This window comes from Ursus maritimus, unplaced genomic scaffold (assembly GCF_017311325.1).
Source record: "Ursus maritimus isolate PB19 unplaced genomic scaffold, ASM1731132v1 scaffold_33, whole genome shotgun sequence".
NCBI lineage: Eukaryota > Metazoa > Chordata > Mammalia > Carnivora > Ursidae > Ursus > Ursus maritimus.
In genome coordinates, this window is record NW_024425897.1 from 3,101,994 (window position 1) to 3,121,577 (window position 19,584).

At 49.9% G+C, this 19,584-nt stretch overlaps 1 pseudogene; it reads left to right on the forward strand.

Moving 5' to 3' along the window:
- Positions 1-2,739: 2,739 nt before the first annotated feature.
- Positions 2,740-3,984, forward strand: LOC121099920 (annotated as a pseudogene).
- Positions 3,985-19,584: the final 15,600 nt, after the last annotated feature.

The window sequence follows — 19,584 nt, forward strand, 5'->3', positions numbered from 1 at the left end:
TGAGCGCTCCAATTCCGTTTTCATTTCTTTGGAAGTGCTGATAAGATGGGAACAGAATAAATCAAACGCCAAGTTACATGTTTCCTGGCTTAGAAAGCAAAAAAACTAAGCATAACCTTGGAAATGCTCCCAGACAGTATTTGTTTAAAATTTTCCCCCCAAGTTGATTTTTCCTTCTTGTTTTTTATTGTGGCAAAATATACATAACATTAAATTGACCGTTTTCACCATTTCTAAGGGCACAACTCAGCATTAAGCACATTCACATTGCTGTGTGGCCATCCCACCAGCCACCTCAAGTTTTGCACACTCCCCAGCAAAAACGCTGCCCCCTTGCACATGAACTCCCTGATCCCATGCTTCTCTCCCACCCAGGTACCCAGGGGCTGCAGCTGAGCTGCCATCTCTGCAGGCATGCATGGGGTACAGGGTGGCCCCATGTCCTGGCCCCAAACTCCTCCTGGTGTGGGCTGGCCCTGGGTGGAGCTGAGAACAGCTGTCCCTGTCTTAAGGAAGGGGATCTGTCAGATGTCAATCATCTTTTTCTTTTGTAAGATTTTATTTATTTATTTGAGAGAGAGACAGAGCACAAGCAGGGGGAGCAGCAGAAGGAGAGGGACCAGCAGACTCCCTGCTGAGTGGGGAGCCCAACACCAGACTCAATCCCAGGATCCCGAGATCATGACCTGAGCCGAAGTCAGAACCTTGATCGACTGAGCCACTCAGGTGCCCCGTTAGTCATCTTTATAGTGGTCCTAGCTGACCTGGATGGAGCGCCTGCGTCCCCAGGCACTGTCCTAAGCCCACTCCATGCAGTTCTTTGTCCTGCAGCTGCCTTCGGTCTCGTCCTTACCGAGCGGATGGAGCAGGAAGCCAGTTCCATTAACCCACACCCTTGACTGCGGGGTGAAGGAGAGGGAGAGGCTCTCTGAGGCCGGGCTGGGGTTTTATTTTATTCTGTGTTAGTCCCAATCCCCACAATGACCCACAGCGACCGTAGATATTTCATTGCCATTTTGCGTCTGAGAAAACAGGCACAGAGAAATTAAATCTGAGGGTGTTTCTTCCAGACCAGGAGAAGGGTCCGTGCCTGGTGATTCCCGCACAAGCTGGGGGCTGGCAGCTGCCACGCGGTCCCAGGTCACACTGCCCCTTGCTGCAGGTGTGTGTGGCTGGATGGCAGGAAGGGAGCGGAGGCCGGGGCTGTGGGCTGGCTGTGCAGAGGCCAGCGAGCCCTGTGCCATGGACGGTGCCCGAGTCTCTCTGGGCCTTTGTCCCTCTGTGTCCTTGGGGCTGGGATGCCACCTGCATCAAGGCCCAGGGTGTGTGCTCAGAGCAGCTTCCCCTCCGGGGAGAGTGACTGACCTGTGTCATTTCTGGGTTAACTTTCTAGTGCAAAGGTCCACTGCAGGCCTTCAGGGACATGAATCAGTACGTGTGTTTTGCGAACGGCTTCGGGAAAGGGAAAGAGTGATGCCGAAGATCTTGGGCGGGGTCGGAGCAGCTGACTCTCTGAGTGACTGAGTGACAACGTCAGCTCTGGGCGCAGGTCCAGGCCGCGGCGTGCGTGGGCTTTGACCCTCTGGCCCTGCTGTCTCTGTGTTTATCCACTTTGCTTCCTCTGCAGCTGATGTCATTGTGACTTCATATTTTGCCCTAGGCTGATCCCCGGGGAGAGGGGTGCTGAGGGCCACCTGCAGGACACCTGCCAGCTGAAGCCCCCCGCCCTGCCCCTCCACCCTCCCACCCTGCAGTGGCTCAGGAGCTCAAAATGGTCACCGCATTGTTAAACGGTTGGAAAAAATTAAAAGAAGATCTCACGACCCCGGCAAATTATATGGAATTGCAGCGTTAGTGTCCATGCTAGTGTCCACGACTGTCAATCAACACGATCACGCATTTGTTTAGGAATCGTCTGTGACGCTTTCTCAGTCCGATTAGGGACTGTGTGGCCTGAAGAGCCAAAAATATTTCCTCTCTGGCCTTTGCCAAAGTTTGCCAAGCCCAGGCACGGAGTCCTCCTTCCTGCGATGACAGAAATTCAGGTTGGTAGTAAGCATTTCACATGGTCAGCTCAAACTCTGGCTCTTAATGAAAGTGGAAAAAGTGGAAAGTGTGCGGAAGGTCAACCTGCATGATTCCCAGAGAGAGAGCCACGTCATGGGTGCTCCGACGGTCCCTACCTCTAGCTGCTTGGGGCCTGAGACCAATTAGGGGTCACCTGACCTCACTGAGAGGAGCGGGCTGTGCTGCAGGCCCCCGGCAGGCAGTGGCCAGAGCTCATGGGATGCTGTTCAAGGGAGACTTCCCCGTGTTGCCAGGGCAACTCCAAAAGAACGTCGTGCCCGACTTACCCGTGTGTGTGTGCGTTGCTTGTGTGTGACGACAGCCCGTCCGTGTGATGATTTCTCCGGGCCTTTCACAGCACTGTCTGCTCCTACGTTAGCAGTTCTAGATTTGCTGGGAAGCCACTTCTTGAGATGGCAGGAAGAGCTGAGGAACCACTGAGGGACTGGCCAGGCACTGAGCTAGGCAGCCCCTGGTGACTTGCACCTCGTCTGAAAGCGGGACTCCCGCAGAAGGGCCTGGGCCACATGGCATTTCAGCACCCCTCAAGGTTCACATAAAAATCGAGGATGAGGACAAGGTGGGCTTTACAAAGACTCTTTGCCCCCTCTCACTGTGCAGCTTTTTAAAAAATTATGATAAAATACACATAACATAAAATTTCCCATCTTATCCATTTTCCCCCTTTGATAAATGTTTATTGAGTGCCTACTGAATACCAAGTAGAACGCCAGGTGTCAGAGATACAACAACAAAACAATCGTGACAGATTTCCCGGTCGACCATAAATTAATTAGCAAATGCTTGCCCTTAAAGTTGGAGGGGAAGGTCCAGGGTAAATGTAATCGTTCAAGCTCAGAATGTCTGAAATCTCACATGTAAGAAAAAAGTCATGACTCAAGCTTCTTACTTCACAGGGAGACCAGGCTGGTTGTACAATTATCTCCTCAGTAGAAGAGTCTTCTTCGAAGTCAAGTTAGTAATGTATTAAAATGTATTATGTATTAAAAGTAATGTATTAAAAGGCACACTTGTACGGGATCCAGCCAGAAATGCAGTCAGACTCTCAAGCGTCACCGTCCCTCTGCCTGAACGCTATTCCGTTAAAATACTCTTTCTTCAGAAATGTTTCATACACTCTTTGCCACATCTCTACGGGAACGAAGACCGTTCTCAGCAATCAGACTGTCGACATTCCAGAAAATGTCGGAATCATTCTGAAGGGACACACTGTTATTTTCAAGGGCCCCGGAGGAACCCTGTGAAGGGACTTTAATCACATCAATGTAGAACTCAGTCTCCTTGGAACAATGTAGAACTCAGTCTCCTTGGAAAGAAAAAAAAAGAGGCTCCGAGCTGACAAATGGTGGAGAGCTAGAACAGACCCGGCTACCGTTCGCACCGTCTGTCCGTGGTCATGTCCAGACCACAGTTGAGGGCGTTCCCCTGGGCTTCCGTCACAAGATGAGCTCTGTGTGTGCTCAGTTCCCCATCAGTGTTGTTATTCTGGAGAATGGTTCTCTTGTTGAAATCTGAAATTTCTTGGGTGAAAAATATATCGGCAGGGGTTCAAATGAAGCCAGGTGTTGCTTGTCTGTATCTCAAGTCCAGAAAGTGGAGTTAATTCTTGAAGGAAATGACATAGAACTTGTATCAAACTCAGCTGCTTTGATTTAGCAAGACACAACCACTAAAAACAAGGATTTCGGAAAATTTGGGGATGGTGTCTATGTTTCTGAAAAAGGAACAGTTCAGCAGGCTGAGGAATAAGATCTAAGCTGTCCAGCTACAGAAACAGCAAGATGCCGGTTGGTTTTTCAGACTTATTTTCGATATTCTAAAGATTCAATAAAAGCTGTACTGATTAGGAGTTTTTTCTTTCTTTCTTTTTTTTTTAAAGATTTTATTTATTTATTCGACAGAGATAGAGACAGCCAGCGAGAGAGGGAACACAAGCAGGGGGAGTGGGAGAGGAAGAAGCAGGCTCATAGCGGAAGAGCCTGATGTGGGGCTCGATCGCATAACGCTGGGATCACGCCCTGAGCCGAAGGCAGACGCTTAACCGCTGTGCCACCCAGGCGCCCCAGGGGCTTTTTCTTAAACCAATAATCGTTTCGAACTATTTGGCAATTAAACCATTCAGAAGTTAATAGTAGTGTGCTAAAAACAGTGACAAGGAATAGAACAGGGGATTTTCCTAGTAAAACTTCATAGGAGAAAAAAAAAATGTTGCACGCACCTGAATACCAGAGTTCATTAGGGTCTCTCGTTGGCCTCAGGACTAGCTGTCCATACTGTTTACAGACATGTTTGCCATCACTGTGGTTTTGTTTGTTGGGTTTGGGGTTCTTGTTTGTATTTTTCTCCATTTTTGTATTACGGTAAAATACACATAGCATGAAATTCACCATCTTACCCATTTTTGAGTGTCCAGTTCAGGGCATTAAGCACATTCACATTGGTGCACAACCATCACCACCATCCATCTCCAGAACTTTGTCATCTGCCCAGACTGAGACTCTGTCCCCATTAAACACTAACTCCCCAGGTCCCTCCCCAGCCCCTGGCAACCACCATTCTCTGAATCTGACTGCTCCAGTCACCTCTCATAAGTAGAATCATACAGCATTTGCCCTTTTGTGATTGGCTTCTCTCACTTCGTATAATGTCCTCAATTTCGTCTCCTTTGTAGCAAGCATCAGAAACTCCTTCCCTTTTAAGGCTGAAAAATATACCATCATATGTACATTGTGCCTATCATATGGCCACATGTTGCTTCTTCATTCATCCATTGATGGACACTTGGGTTGCGTCCACCTCTCAGCTATTGTGAATAATGATGCTATGAACATGGGTGTGCAAATATCTTTCTGAGACCCTGCTTTCAATTCTTTGGGGTTTATACCAAGAACTATGATTGCTGGCTCCTAGGGTAGTTCTATTTTTAATTTTGGAGGAAGCTTCATACTGTTTTCCACAGCGGCTACGCCATTTTGCACACTCCCCTCAACAGCGCACCAGGGTGGCAGTGTCTCCAAACCCTCACCAATACTTGCTATTTCTGTTTTTGTAATATTTTTTTTGGTGGCCGTCCTAATGGGCGTGGGTGGGTTTGTTTTGTTTTGTTTTGTTTTGAAATAAGGCATCATTTTCATCCAATGGAACACACAGAGCTTGTTTCGCATTAGAGCAGTTCGAGCAGGTGAACACCCTCATGAAACCCGCATCCCATCAAGAGAGAGAACATTTCCAGCACTCCCGGAAAATTCCCTCTCCACCTTTCCCGTCAGCCCCTCCCACCCCGCCAACAGAGAGCTGTCGCCAGGGAAGGGTTGTGCCCCTCCTCGCACTTGATGTAGCAGGACTCCCACAGTGGGGACCGGGGCGGGTTTTGTCGACCCAAGCTCGCCTCCCTGTGCCCGCTGGGGTCAGGGCCTCGCTCTGCGCCGGGAAGAAGATGCCATTGTGCCGTCAGGGGCCAGGAGAGGGTCTTTGTTTGCAGCGTGCAGAGCTCCCTCCGGCACAGGGCCGTGTCCCAGCGCCTGGCCTCTCCTGGAGCAGAGCTGTGTTTGCCTTCGGAGGACTCAGCACAGGATGCACCGTCCTCTGCGGGATGACAGGAGAGTGATGTCAGCCCAGGTGCTTCCCGGCAGGGCTGGGGGGAAGGTTTTCCGAAGACAGGGCTGGGACACTGAGCCCGGGGCTTGTCAGCGATGCTTACAATAGCTTTTCCCCAAATATGCTCAACTTTGAAAACAGTGCAGTTTTCAGGTTCCTGAAAAGCTGCCGTCCTGCGAGTCCAGGCCGTTGCCCCAGGGTGAGCTGGGTCTCACCTTCACCATGGATTTGCTGAGTGACAGTGGACAAGTCTTTTGCTCTTTCAGAACTTTGCTTTTTCATTGATTTTTCAACAAACGATTATTTCTGGCAGGCACTTGTGACACGGAACTGAGCAGGGCAGATAGGGGGGCGAGAGGCGTGAACAGATGATAGCGTGGTGACGGCCACGTTCAGATCGGGGTGGTCAGGGAAGGTCCCACGGAGTCTCGGGGCTCAGGACGCAGCCATCTCCAGCGTGATGCGTGAGCAGGCAGACCTCTCTGCACAGCCAACAGCTAGCTCAGGGACAGCACTGGGACAGCAAGGGGGGCTGCCAGCCCTGCACTCACTGCTCCTGGGGGAGGGCGGGCGGTGGTGGACACCCAGTGGCCTGGGATAGAGCTTGTGGGGGCAGTGATATTACCCAGAAGCACAACTGTCTTTTCAAGCCTCAGCAGCTGGGACCCCAGGGCCTTTGGTAGTACGGCGGGAAGAGATTAAAATTTCTATTTCAGTTCTCTTCCCTAAAATCAACTTTTCTAACACTGGTTTTGATGACTTTGCCGGGTTTTATGGCTCCTTTTACCTGAAAGATGCCAGGTGGGACTCGTGTGGGGCCCCCCGGGGGGGAGGAGGCACGGTGTCCATGGTGTGCCAAGATCTGAGGCGGCAGGGGGCCTTCCTTGTTGGTGAACTTTGTCCCCACTCGCTGGCTTCACAGGGACACGCTGCCCCTTTCACTCCGTCACATACACGTCCCCTCTGTACCCAGGCCTCAGCCTGGCTGTGTGGTCGTCCTGTGGCCCCGGAGGGTGGCTGGCGACCGCTTCATGCATTCCTCAGAGATCTCATTTCCAAAGCAAGGGTCAGTAAGTGGACACGCTAAAGCACATGACAATGGGGGGCAATGCTGGAAACAGTGGGCTTTCAGGGCTCCATTTTAAATCTTGGGCATCTCCCACCTGCTCGCCTTTGTCTGATTGTGGTAAAATATACACAACATGAAATCTATCATCTTAACCATTCTGGAGTGTAGAATTCAGTAGTGCTAAGTATATTTGCATTGTCATGCAACTAGTCTCTGGAACCCTTTTCTTCTTGCTTGAATGTTAGACACCTTTTAAAAAATAAAATCTGGGGCACCTGGGTGGCACAGCGGTTAAGCGTCTGCCTTCGGCTCAGGGTGTGATCCCGGCGTTCTGGGATCGAGCCCCACATCAGGCTCCTCTGCTATGAGCCTGCTTCTTCCTCTCCCACTCCCCCTGCTTGTGTTCCCTCTCTCACTGGCTGTCTCTATCTCTGTCAAATAAATAAATAAAATCTTTAAAAAATAAAAAATAAAATAAAATGGAATAAAATAAAGAGAGCAATGCTCTCTTCAAAAATCAGCTGCCTTCGCTCGTTGCCTCCCTGCCCCTCCCCACGTGCAGCATGGTGGCTTCCGTGGGGCCAGGGGCACGGCCCAGTGATTGCTGACCAGGCAGATGTGTTCAGGGGCTCGTCCCCATTACCTGCATGCTTCTGAGTACATTGCCGGAGGTACTGGAACTGTTATAAAGCCAGGGTGACGGGAAGGACCTGGACCCCGCCTAGATCCAGTGGACACCCGCACTTTGGCAAATCTCAGGGTACAGCTGGGGACCCTCCACACCCTGCTGCTAGCAGAGCCCCCCACTTCTGGTCCTTAACCCCTCTTCAGTTCCACACTGCTTCACAGTGGCCGAATGGCCAGTTTAGGCTGGCAAGTTGGAAGATTTGAGGCCTGGTGATGTCGATACTTTCGCTTTGTGGTTTTTTCACTCATCGTCAAACAAAAGGAAAAAATGCAGTGAACCAGTGACTTCCGTTTGTTTTGAGATTTAATAGTAAAACCCTTTCTTTATGGGAAATCTTTTCTGGCAATGGTGTCATAGGAGAAACCAGCCAATGGTCTCTGGTTGATGGAACTGGGGTGCTTCCCCGTACTGGGGCGCCCCTGCCCCCTAAGGCTCCTCTGATCCACGCAGCCCAGTTTCAAACCCCTTCTAAGCTGCACAGGTGCTTCTGGGGGCGGGCAGCAGGTGGTCCCCCACCGTGCTGATGTCCAGTGCCCTGTGAGGTGAGCGGAGCGCACACATGCGAGTCCAGATGGGAACCACAGGCTGGGGGTGATGCTGTTTAACCTTTGAAGGAAGGATGTGCTTGCCCAGCAGATGGAGAAGGTTAGGTGTTACGTGTACATTTAGGGGGAAAAAGACTTTCAGGTTAAGATGGTGGACGGAAGTACAGTTGACCTTTGAACAACACAGGTTTGAATGGCATAGGTCCACTTAATATTTTCAGTAAATTGTTGGAAAAATTTTTGGATGTTTTTGATAATTTGAAAAAACTTGCAGACAAATCGCATAGCCTAGGAATACTGAAAGAATTCAGAAAAATTAGGCATATAACACATATAACACAAAATACGTGCTAATCGCCTGTTTATGTTATTGGTAACGTTTCCAGTCAGCAGTAAGCTATTAGTAGTTAAGTTCTGGGGGAGCCAAGAGATAAACGTGGATTTTCAACTGTGAGGGGGGTGGCACCCCACCCCCCATTGTTCAAGGGTCAACTGTATAGAATCTCTTTCCTAATATCTAATAAAATGACTAAAAACTAGTAAAATAAACTTCCCAAAAATTCATCATCAGCAACAAATGGAATCATACTATAGGTCTCAAACTTCAGAAACCGGCGGCCAGGTAGAGACAGGGAAGATGCTGGAAGATGCTAGGCTCCCAGCCCCCCGGCCCTACCCGTGCACCCAGGATGCTGCAGGAGTGTCTCCCACCTGCGTGCCAGGTGCTGCTGCAGGTGCTGCTGGCATAGCTGGAGTCCTCAGGGTCTGAGGGTTGCCGGAGGGGAGGTGGGGAAATGGGTTTAACAGGTGATGCATGTTAAGGAGGGCACTTGTGTTGAGCACCGAGAGTTGTATGTAAGTGATGAATCACTAAATTCTCCCCCTGAAATGAAACTAATATTGCACTGTATGTTAACTAGCTGGAATTTAAATAAAAACTTGGAGATAAAAAAAGAAATGAAGTAAAAATAAACAGAAACTTGCCGTGATGTGCACCATGGACGTCCTCTATCCTGCCCGATGCCACGCTGAGCAGGGAGACTGACGCGGGGCTCCATCCCAGGACCCTAGGATCATGACCCAAGCCAAAGGCAGAAGCTTAACTGACTGAGCCACCCAGGCGCCCTGAAATTTTATTAATTTGTTCAGCCCAGTAAGGCAGTGCTTGCAATTTACTTAGGTGTTTGCTTAAGCAAGATTTGTTTTTCTTGTTTTTTTTTTAAAATGCAATTTCTTATTGCTGTTGCCTTCTTTTCTCCTCCCTGCTCTCTGTGCTGAGATGGGCAGAGGGTGCAAACAACACGTCTCCTCCCTCCGCTGCCCCAGAGCCATCCTTCCGTGAGTCACAGGCAGTGTTAGCGGTACCTTGGTGGAGAGCTCGGCCCGAGCCGCATCCTGGATGACTGACCCACAGCGGTTGGGGAGGACGTGGGGGAGGGGAGTTAATATGTTGGAGGTGGGGCACTCCTTGGGTTTGTGTTAGCAGCTATCCCTAGTCACACGATGAGCTGCCATTGAAAGGGAGTCTCTCCCAAACCGTCAGATGGCCACCTCATTCACAGCGGTCTTTGGGATGAAAACTTTTGTTGACTTTGTCTGCATTCCTGGAGGAATGTCGTATCATTTGGGAGAAGTTGGCATTGTCATTTTACCTAAAAGTAGGAAAGTAGGAAGGAGCTGTGTTGCCATTCAGGACACCGCTCAGATCCTGGGGAGGTGTGAGAATGGACTGGGGCGCGATCACTATGGTTTGATTGGTGTATGTGGTACAAAGCAACGTCATAACATTTGCCATCTTAATCATTTTAAGTGTCCAGTTCAGTAGTGTTATGTAGACTTACACTGTTGTGCAACAGATCTTCAGAACTTTTTCATCTTGTAGAACTGAGACCCTATTCCCATAAAACAGTAACTCCCCAATCCGCCTCCCACAGTCCCTGGCAACAACCATTCTCCTTCCTGTTGACTCTGGGAGCCTCAGATATATGGAATCATACAGTATGTGTCCTTTTATGACTGGTTTATTTCACTAAGCCTGATGCTTACATCCAGGGTCATCCATGCTGGAGCACATGTCAGAATTTTCTGCCTTTTTAAGGCTGAATAATGTTCCACTGTGGGGATTTGCTTCGGTTTTCTCATCCATTCATCTATCTATGGCTGCTTGGACTGTTTCCACTTCTTGGCTCTTGTGAAAGATCCCACTATGAATGTGAGTGTGCGAATATCTATTGAAGACTGTGCGTTCAATTCTTCTGGGGATATAACCAGAAGTGGGATTGCTGGACCATATGATAGTTCTATTTTTAGTATTTTGAGGAAACTTCATACTGTTTTCTACGGAAGCTGCACTGCTATACTTTCCCACCAGCAATGCACAAAAGCTCTGATTTCTCCGTGTTTTTGCCAACACTTATGATTTTCTGGTTTTTCATGGTAGCCATCCTAACGGGTATTGTAGTCTCCTTGTGGTTTTGATTTGTATTTCTCTGATGGTTAATGATGTTGAGCATCTCTTCATATGTTTGTTGGCCATTTGCATATCATCTTTAGAGAAATGTCTATTCAAGTCCTTTACCCATTTTTTAACTGGGCTATTTGATTTTTTGTTGTTGTTGAGTTGTAGGAGTTCTCAACATAGTCTGGATATTAATATTTGTAAATATTTTCTCTTATTTCTTTTCACTGTGTTGAGTGTGTCCTTTGATGAACAAAAGTTTTGAAGTTCGATGTGGTTCTGCAGGCCTTGGTTTTTGTTAACTATATGCCTGTGTGGACCCAAAACTCCATAGGGGTTCTCTTATTTCTGGTGATGTGCTGTCAAATTGGGGTAGTCTCTGATCACATCTGATCTTGATTTCCTTCCAGCCTGAAGCTCTTAGACTTGGAATTCATGGAAGTTCTTCATGGCAAAATCAGTGTTGTTCCTGAGATTTTTGCCAAAGCAGATACCCTCACCCAAAGGAGGTTGGGGTTGGCAGCTGGTCCTAGACGTCTTTCTTTGGGATCCACATGGACAGTACAGACAGAGTCAGATCCTAGTGTCAGTTCCAAAAAGAGCAAAGCCCCTTCGAATGAGGAAGCATTATTGGTTTGTTGAAAATTAAAAGTAAAGACAAGAAGTTTTGACTAGTATGAGAGAACATCTCCAGAGGTTGCTGACCATCTCTGTTCGGTACTCAAAGGGCACTTGGAGCTCCTGCTGTGTTCTGGGTCCTGGGCTGGGAGCCCTGAGCAGCCAGGGGTCAGAGAGAGTTTGTTCCTGTCTTTGCGTGTTACAGCAGGCCAGCCCTCTTCCCTGCCGCACGTGGGGCTGGCCTCACCCCTCTAGCCACCTTCTCTGTCTCTGTGAGAAATACCACAAGCATAAAACCATCCACAGCCCATGTCCAGCTCATTTGGCTGGCGTTAGAGGGCCTCTGTGGGGATCTTGGAGGCAGACCTCTCTCTCCCCCATGCTCCCTCTCATCTGTCCATCCAAGCCTGGCCACGCCAACTGAGCCTTAGTGGAAACAACAGCAGGGAACTGGGTGTTAATCTATTCCTTTCTTTTTCCTTTCTTCCTTTCCATTCCCTTCCACAACAGCAAAAAAAAAAAAAAAAAAAGGCCAAGTTTTTCGGTGTCCCCTTGCTATGGGCTGAATTGTGCCCCCCTCCCCCGAGCCCATGTGTTGACGTTGTAAGTCCCAGTACCTTATAAGGAAACATCACTGTATTTTGGACACAGGGCCTTCAAAGATGTGGTTCAGTTAAAACGAGCTCACATGGGTGGGCGCTAATCCAATCTGACTGGGGTCCTCATAAGAAGAGGAGATTAGGACACAGACACACAGAGGAAAGACCGTGTGAGGGGACACGGGCGAGTGACGGCCATCACAAGCCAAGGAGAGAGGCCTCTGGAGAAACCACCCTGGCGCCATCTTGATCTGGGGCTTCCGGCCTCCAGACATGAGACAAATAGGTTTCTGCTGTTCAAGCCCTGGAGCCTGTGGTAATCCATCCCAGGAGCCCCCGCAAGCTAGCACACCCACCCAGGACCCCCACTTTCTCCCAGTATAATCGCACGAGTCACTTACAACCTCCAGCAGTCGTAGGCCACTGTCAGCGCGAATGTGAAATTCTCCCAAGACTCGCTTGTGTGTTGGCAAGGGGCTGTGAGCCGTGAGCCCGGCATCCTGTCGTTGAACGGGTACGTTCCTTATTGAAATGCCACTTTTGGCCCTCTGTTTCCCGGCGCTCTTGGCAAGGGCCCAACGTCATGTTCCAAATAGGAAAAGGCGGGTTGATTTAAAGACTTAAGACGTTGTTAGGCGTTACCTTGATTTATGTAAAAATAATATTAACCAGTTGAATAACAATAGCTCACCATTCACCTGCGGCCTGTGAGGCTAATAAAACGGGCACATTAATCTCTATTGTGATGACATCAATTTGTACCAGGCAGTTCTTCCAAGTCAAGAAACGTGTTATGTGGTTCCAAATGTACGTCTGCTTGCTACCGGGTTGTGTTAAGTGGTTCCAAAAAACTGAGCGTGTATATTTTCTCTGGGGAAACTCTTGTATATTATTTCAGCTGAAAACATCTCTCGCGCACAATTGCTAATCAGGAGTAAAAATCAGCCTTTCTCCCGCTGGCCCAGCTGGCCCCTCTGCTGCCGGGAGAGGTGGCCGCGGAGCGGTGGCCCGTCCGGGGCGGGCGCTCTGGGTCCCATGCTTTCACGCTGGGCCCCAGGAGCTCGTGCATGCCTCAGGAGGAAGCGCGGCTTGGGGCCGTTCCTGTTTTGTCTTGCTGGAATTCAAAGATAGGTTTTAAGCCTTTTCCCCCACTTGAGTTGAGAGAGCCTGGGACACAGTCTCACAGCTGCGCCGCATAGAACGCTTGAGGAAACCTGCTCAAAAGAATGACTTCATGAGAAGAGAACTAATATTTGCTGTTTCTTCTTGTTTTTCTCATCTCCCAGGGGAAGGCTAATCTGTAGAAACACAGAACCTCTGGAGGCCCATAAAATGGGCCTTAAGAGAAGCGAGATTGTTTCATTGTTGCCACCATGAACTAGAGTTTGTTTTTATTGCTTTTCTTTTTTCCCTTCAGGAAAGCGCTGGGTTAAGAGCCCTGATAGATTTTTCTTGCACCCCCTGGTTCTGGCTTTCCCCCCATTGTTCCAGCTGCCTTTTTATCACCAAGATCTGTGTCAAGTTCAATGCCGTTCTTGTTTCATGTACTTGTTCCCGCCGCTGGGCTGCCCGCCCGCCTCTGCCCGGGGTCCCCGAGGGTGATGGTGTGTGGCCCCGTCACCACCCTTTCATGTTGCAAACGGCCTTGAGTGGCCCTGGAACCAGAATGGGGGATCGGCAGGATGGCAGCCTCTCTGGACCGTCCGCTGGGCGTTTCCCAGCCCGGCAGCAGATGGGTGGGCACCTGCCATGGATCCAAAGCCTGTCTTTGCACTTGTGGGTGCCTCGGTGGTGGGGTTCCTCGAGGTCTGGCCTGCTGTGTGTGAGCACCTGGGCTGTCCCTGTGCGTCTGGTCATGAGAAGGCATTTATTGTACAGAAACTTGCAACCAGAGGCAGGAATCACATAACATCGTGGGCTTAGGGCACTGCCCTTGAATGTTAGGACGGAGGTAGGATACCAAGAGCCTCATCCATAGAGCTGAAATGCTTTCATGTGCAAGAGGGCAGTTAAATGTGTGGGAATTGGGTGCAGTTCAACACTGGGGAAGTTTAGGCAAGGAAAGGGGATGGGAGGCAGAAGGTGTGGGGTCTCCTTTCTGCCCCGGTAGCTCATAGATGGAGCCATCCAGTTAACTCAAGCCCCTCACCCTGGCATTTAGTTGCAAGGCTGGTGGAGGGGGCCTCCTGTCCTGCTCACGGAGGCCTCGGAGATTCGATTCTGAGTTGGAGGATAGTAACATTAGAAACAGAAGCTTAGGGGCGCCTGGGTAGCGCAGTCGTTAAAGCGTCTGCCTTCGGCTCAGGGCGTGATCCCGGCATTCCGGGATCGAGTCCCACATCGGGCTCCTCCGCTGGGAGCCTGCTTCTTCTTCTCTCACTCGCCTGCTGTGTTCCCTCTCTCGCTGGCTGTCTCTCTGTCACATAAATAAATAAAATCTTTAAAAAAAAAAAAAGAAACAGAAGCTTAGATGAATAATTTGGGGGTCTCAGCATTTAAATCCCTCTGTAACTGCCCAGAAATGGGTCATCCAGGAGTGCCCAGGCCCTCCACTGACAAGGAGCCCAGAAAGCCCCCTCCTGCATCTGCCTGAGCCCCTCCCCCCGGCCCCGTCTGACCGTTGTGTGTGCGTCTAACCCCCAGGATCTCCTGAGACGGCTCTTGAGAGCCCTACCCACCATCTGTCTCAAGGTCAACTCTAACATGCTCTCCAAACTGTGTGGAAAGTTAAATTCATCTAGAAGGAGCATTTATCACATGAAAATGTGGTGGTCACAGTTGTCAGCAATGCTCGGCTTGTGTTAAAATGGGATTGTCTTTTAATCTTGGGAGAAGAAAGATGTCACATCTTCCCCAGCTGGTGTGCTGGGGCACAGACCCGATGCAGCGTCAACTCTGTCACTTGGGGCTCCTGGGAGTTTGGGGGTCTGGGAGGGCTGAGCAGAGTGCTGTGCTCGGGGGAATGAGGCCACGGCACTCCAGGAACCCCACCCTGTTTGGGTCTGACCAATCCAAACCTTTAACCTGCAAATATTGAATCGCTGCTCCCAGGGAAAGTACAGCCTCCCATGAGCCACTGGTCACAACACTTCATTCACCATCAATATGTAATATACATGCATTTGTGTTAAAGACACTACATTGAATATATATTGTTAATTCTTTGACATTAAACTCACAGTCAACGGCGCTAACTTAGGCTTGAATGAGACTCATCTAACACATATTTTCTGCATAAGGCTCATCCCAGCCTTCTCGTGCCTAGAACACCAGATACCACCTCACCTGTAAAGTAGAGAAAGCTGATTGACTGCCTGAGGCCGAACAAGACAGCAGCGTGTAGAGGCAGCAGCAGGTGCCCATGGGGCTGCCTAGGCCCACCCCCAAAGCCACACAGGTGGGTGCCAGCAGGCTCCCAGCACGCAAGGACTCCCAGGTATGTGAGGAGGGGCTCCAGGCAGCATTCATGAAGCCCCAATGCACCCCTGTGGCACACAGCCTCCTGCACCCTGATCTAACATCTGAGAGCCTGAATGTCACACCCACTGGCCTGGGCTTGGCGGAAGCACCTCCCAACGCGGGTGTGGCTGCTTTTCCTGTTTTCTCCAGGCCAGGTGACACTGGGGAGCAGCATGGCAGGATCCAGAAGGGATGGCTTTAGTCTGGCAGCCACTTCTGTTTTCCTAAAGATACAGTGCATGTAGGGGCTTGTAGCCTCTGAGACCCTGCTGGGGTGGGAGCACCCTGGGATCTGGCCATCACCCTCTGGGGCTGTCCAGGAGAACCAGCCACAGAAGGGGCCATGTCTCTTCCCTGCTCACCTGCTTCTTTACCCCCACTCTCCTCCTGGCAGCTGGGCCAGGGCTGAGAGTCTCATAGGGAAGCTCCCTGCAGCCACTGGGGGTCCCGAGCAGCCAGCGGAGGTTCCCTGCGCTGAGGGGCAAATTGCCCTTGCAGACAAACTCAATACAGAGGAGCCATCATACCTGCTCCCATTCCAGCCACCTCTCCTTGGCCCCATGGTCCAAGTGGGGAGAATAGGAGGAGGGGGCTCTCCAACCTGGAACACTGTCCCACCTGGCATGCAGGACCCCCTCCCTGGGGTTTGCCATCGTACTGAATGTCACTGTGAGCGTGTGCACACAGCCGACCTCCCAACCCAGGCTCTTGGAAGGATCATTCCTTTTCCAGCCTCCTGGTTCCCTGTAAATGCTATAGGACAGAGAGTTCTTAACCTCGGGGGGGGGGGCACATGAACCCCTAAAGTAGCTTGGTGAACCTTATAGAACCCCTAAAAGTGGTCATCAGTTGCCTACATTCACAGATGGGAGAACTGCTAAATCTTAGTTCGAGGTTGGTGAAAACAAAGACACACGTCTGTGGGTACCCTGAATGCTCTCCATGGGGCACTTAGGAACCATGGGCCCAACTAAGAAGCCCTGGCACAGGGATGTGCAAACATATTGCTGGTCCAGAGGCGTACGCAGCACCTGCGAGAGGCATTTGCGAAGTGTGGGCTCTGCAAACAGGGGCCTACCTCCTCTCTCTCCCAGACCCTTTGCTCCAGACTTGGCCTGCACTCAGGGGTGGGACAGGACTCCGGAAGGCATGATGCGCTCTGAGCTGGGGTTTCACGTGTAGTCAGGGTTAGAGCCCATGTCAGCTGTTAGAGCCTCTGATGGGGTAGGGGGCAGAGCAGGTGCCAGGCTGAGAGGGGCAGGGGGCAGGGGAGCCTAACCTGCAAAAGAAGGCATGTGAGCACCATGGTGGCATGGAGGCCCCCCAGATGGGCTCCAGACCAGTCTTCACCCCTCGTCTGTGGAAGGTTCTGGCCTGGAGGTGGGAAGACTCTGGTGCGGTGGGTGTGGCACCCCTCCAACTGTGTGCATAAACCTCGGGACCTCTGCTTCTGGCCACCTGCCTTCCCCCAGGCCTGCAGAGCATCTTTCCAAGCCGGGACAACGTCAGCCCCTAGGTCTCATGGTCCCTTCCTGATGGAGCCCCGTCCTAAGAGGGGTGCTTTCTGTGTATGGTTATCTTCTGACTATGATAAGAAGTACATAACATAAAACTTACCATTTTAACCATTTGTAGGTGAACAGTTCAGGGGCATGAAGTACATTCACACTGAGCAACCCTCAGCATCATCTGTCCGCAGAGCTCCTTCAGCTCAGCTGCAGCTCGGTCCCATGGCGCACTCAGCCAGCACCCGGCGGCCGCGCTCCTCCTTCCCGTCTCTACGAATCCGACTCCTCTGGGACACCTCATGTGGACGGAATCATGCAGTATCTGCCCTCCTCTGGCCGGCTGGGTTCACTGAGCGCAAGGTCCTCAGGGTCCATCCTCATCGTTGCCCGTGTCAGAATCTCCTTCCTTTTTAAGGCGGAATAAGGTGCCAGTGGTGGATAGACTGCACTTCGTTGGGGGACGGTTGGATCGCTTCCGCCTTTTGGCTGTTGCAAAGATTGCTGCCATGAACATGGGTGTAAGGAGGGGCGCTTTCAGAAGTTTGGAAAGTTCCTGCTTTTCTGGACGCTAACATTTTAGATTTTGTGTACACTTGGAAGGGGTTTGGCAGTAACTCTGGGTCATTTTAGCTCCATGGTTCCGTTTCGTTTTCCTCACGCTTCCAACACGCTTGATTGCCTGGGGGACCGATGAGGTGACCTGGGTGCGCACTTGGGCCGGTGTTCCATCAGCAGCTGGTGTTTCCATCAGGCAGAGGCCAGCTAGATCGAGGTGCTGTGGAGGCCTTAAATCCCAGACCCTGAAAGTAAAAATCAGCCAGATACTCTTCTTACCTTATGAGAGGCCTGTGCTCCCCTGACAGCCCAGGCTGGAAATAGGGATTAGCGGCAACTCCCCCCAGCCCCCAAGTCATCATTGGGCAATGGCCCTTGGCTGCACAGCAGACAGCTCGTTAAGGGCTCCACGATTTGGACAGTGCAGTTATTGAGAGAGAGGTGGTACCCAGGAGCCTTGATTAGAGAGGAGGGGTGCCTGGGGCTACGAGAGGGTTGAAATAAGAGGTTCGAGTGAAGTGAGAGAAGCCCCTTTCCCTGCCCTACTGCTGGAGATTACTAGTCAGTAATACCACCACTTGAACTCACTGACTTCTCTGAATCCTTCTAGAATCTGTCCTGAGTCTCAGGTCCCTGCAATCCAGCTCCAGGACATGGTGACCGTGCTGTAGGATGTGTGCACAGAAGGTGTTCTTAACACAGAAGGGGCCTGGGCACAAATGGTTTTCTCCCCTCACTGAGGACGAGAGGAGCACGGGCCCATCCTAGTGATGCCGGGTCAGCAGGGCACCGTGAACAGAGAGGAAAACTCAGAACCTACAGGCTTTCCCTTGGTGAGGGCGCAGTTAAGAACGCCCCTACCCCCGGGAGGGTCCTGGGCTCTGCGTTCGTGGGCACTTACTGCCCTCTAGTGGTAAGATAGGCGCAGGACATGCTGTGTTTCAGCACAAGTTCACCAGTAAAGCCCCCGGCTGCTGAGTGATTCCATGCAGAACACTGTGATCCTTATCTCCCACTCGCTTTCGGTATATGCCTGAGTTTGTACATGCTGTGTCAGGTGCTGTGGGAATATTAGATAAATTACACATGGTTACAGGCCGAGTTGTAGCCTCTGAAAAGTCATATGTCCTGACCCCCAGGACCTCGGAAGGTGACTTTATTTGAAGATGGGACCTTTATTTTTTTTTAAGTTTTATATATTTAGGTAATCTCTACATCCAAAGTGGGGCTTGAACTCACAGCCCTGAGATCAAGAGTCACAGGCTTTCCTACTCAGCCAGCCAGGTGCCCCTGGAGAAGGAACTTTTAAAGAGATGATTATATTCTTCTCAAGTTCACATGGAACATTCTCCAGGATAGATCCTCTATGAGGCTTCAATAAATTTTAAAAGACTGAAATCACAGAAATTATCTTCTCCAACCACAACTGAACAAAATTTAGAAATCAATAATCAGAAGGAAATTTGGGAAATTCACAAGCATGTGGAAATTAAACACCATTGAACTAAATAAACATTGGGTCAAAGAAGAAATCATAAAAGAAATTAGAAAATATTTTGAGATGTATGAAAGTAAAAATACAACATACTAAAGCTTACATCATGCAGCTAAAATAGTGCTCAGAGAGAAATGTAAAGCTCTGAACACTTATATTAGGAAAGAAGAAAATTTTCAAATCAGTAACCTTAATTTCCACCTTAAGAAACTGGGAAAGAAAGGGCAAACTAAACCTAATGCAAGCCGAAGGAAGAAAATAATAAAGATCAGAATGAAAATACACTAAAAAGAATAGAAAAACAACAAAGAAATCAACAAAACCAAAAGTTGGTTTTTTAAGAGATCAACAAAGTTGACCAAGAAAAAAAGGAAGGCACAGATTATTGAAATCAAGAATGAAAGAACAGGGACGCCTGGGTGGCTCAGTCGTTCAGCGTCTGCCTTCAGCCCAGGGCGTGATCCCAGCATTCTGGGATCGAGCCCCACATCAGGCTCCTCTGCTGGGAGCCTGCTTCTTCCTCTCCCACTCCCCCTGCTTGTGTCCCCCTCTCACTGGCTGTCTCTCTCTGTCAAATAAATAAAATCTTTGGAAAAAAAAAAAAGAATGAAAGAACAGCCATTACTACCAATGTTACAGAAATTAAAAAGACCAGGGAGGAATAACACTATGAACACTTGAATGGTGGGCAGCATAATGGTCCCCCTAAGATGTCAATGCCTTAACCCCTGCATCCATGAATATGTTACCTTACAAGGCAAATACGATTTTGAAGATATGACTAAGTTAAGGTTCTCAATATGGAGGATCTTAATTTGGGTGATCTGGGTGGGCCAATGCAATCTCATGGATTCTTATAAAGAAAGGAGGAGGCAGAAGGGTTAGAGTCAGGGATTTGCAGATAC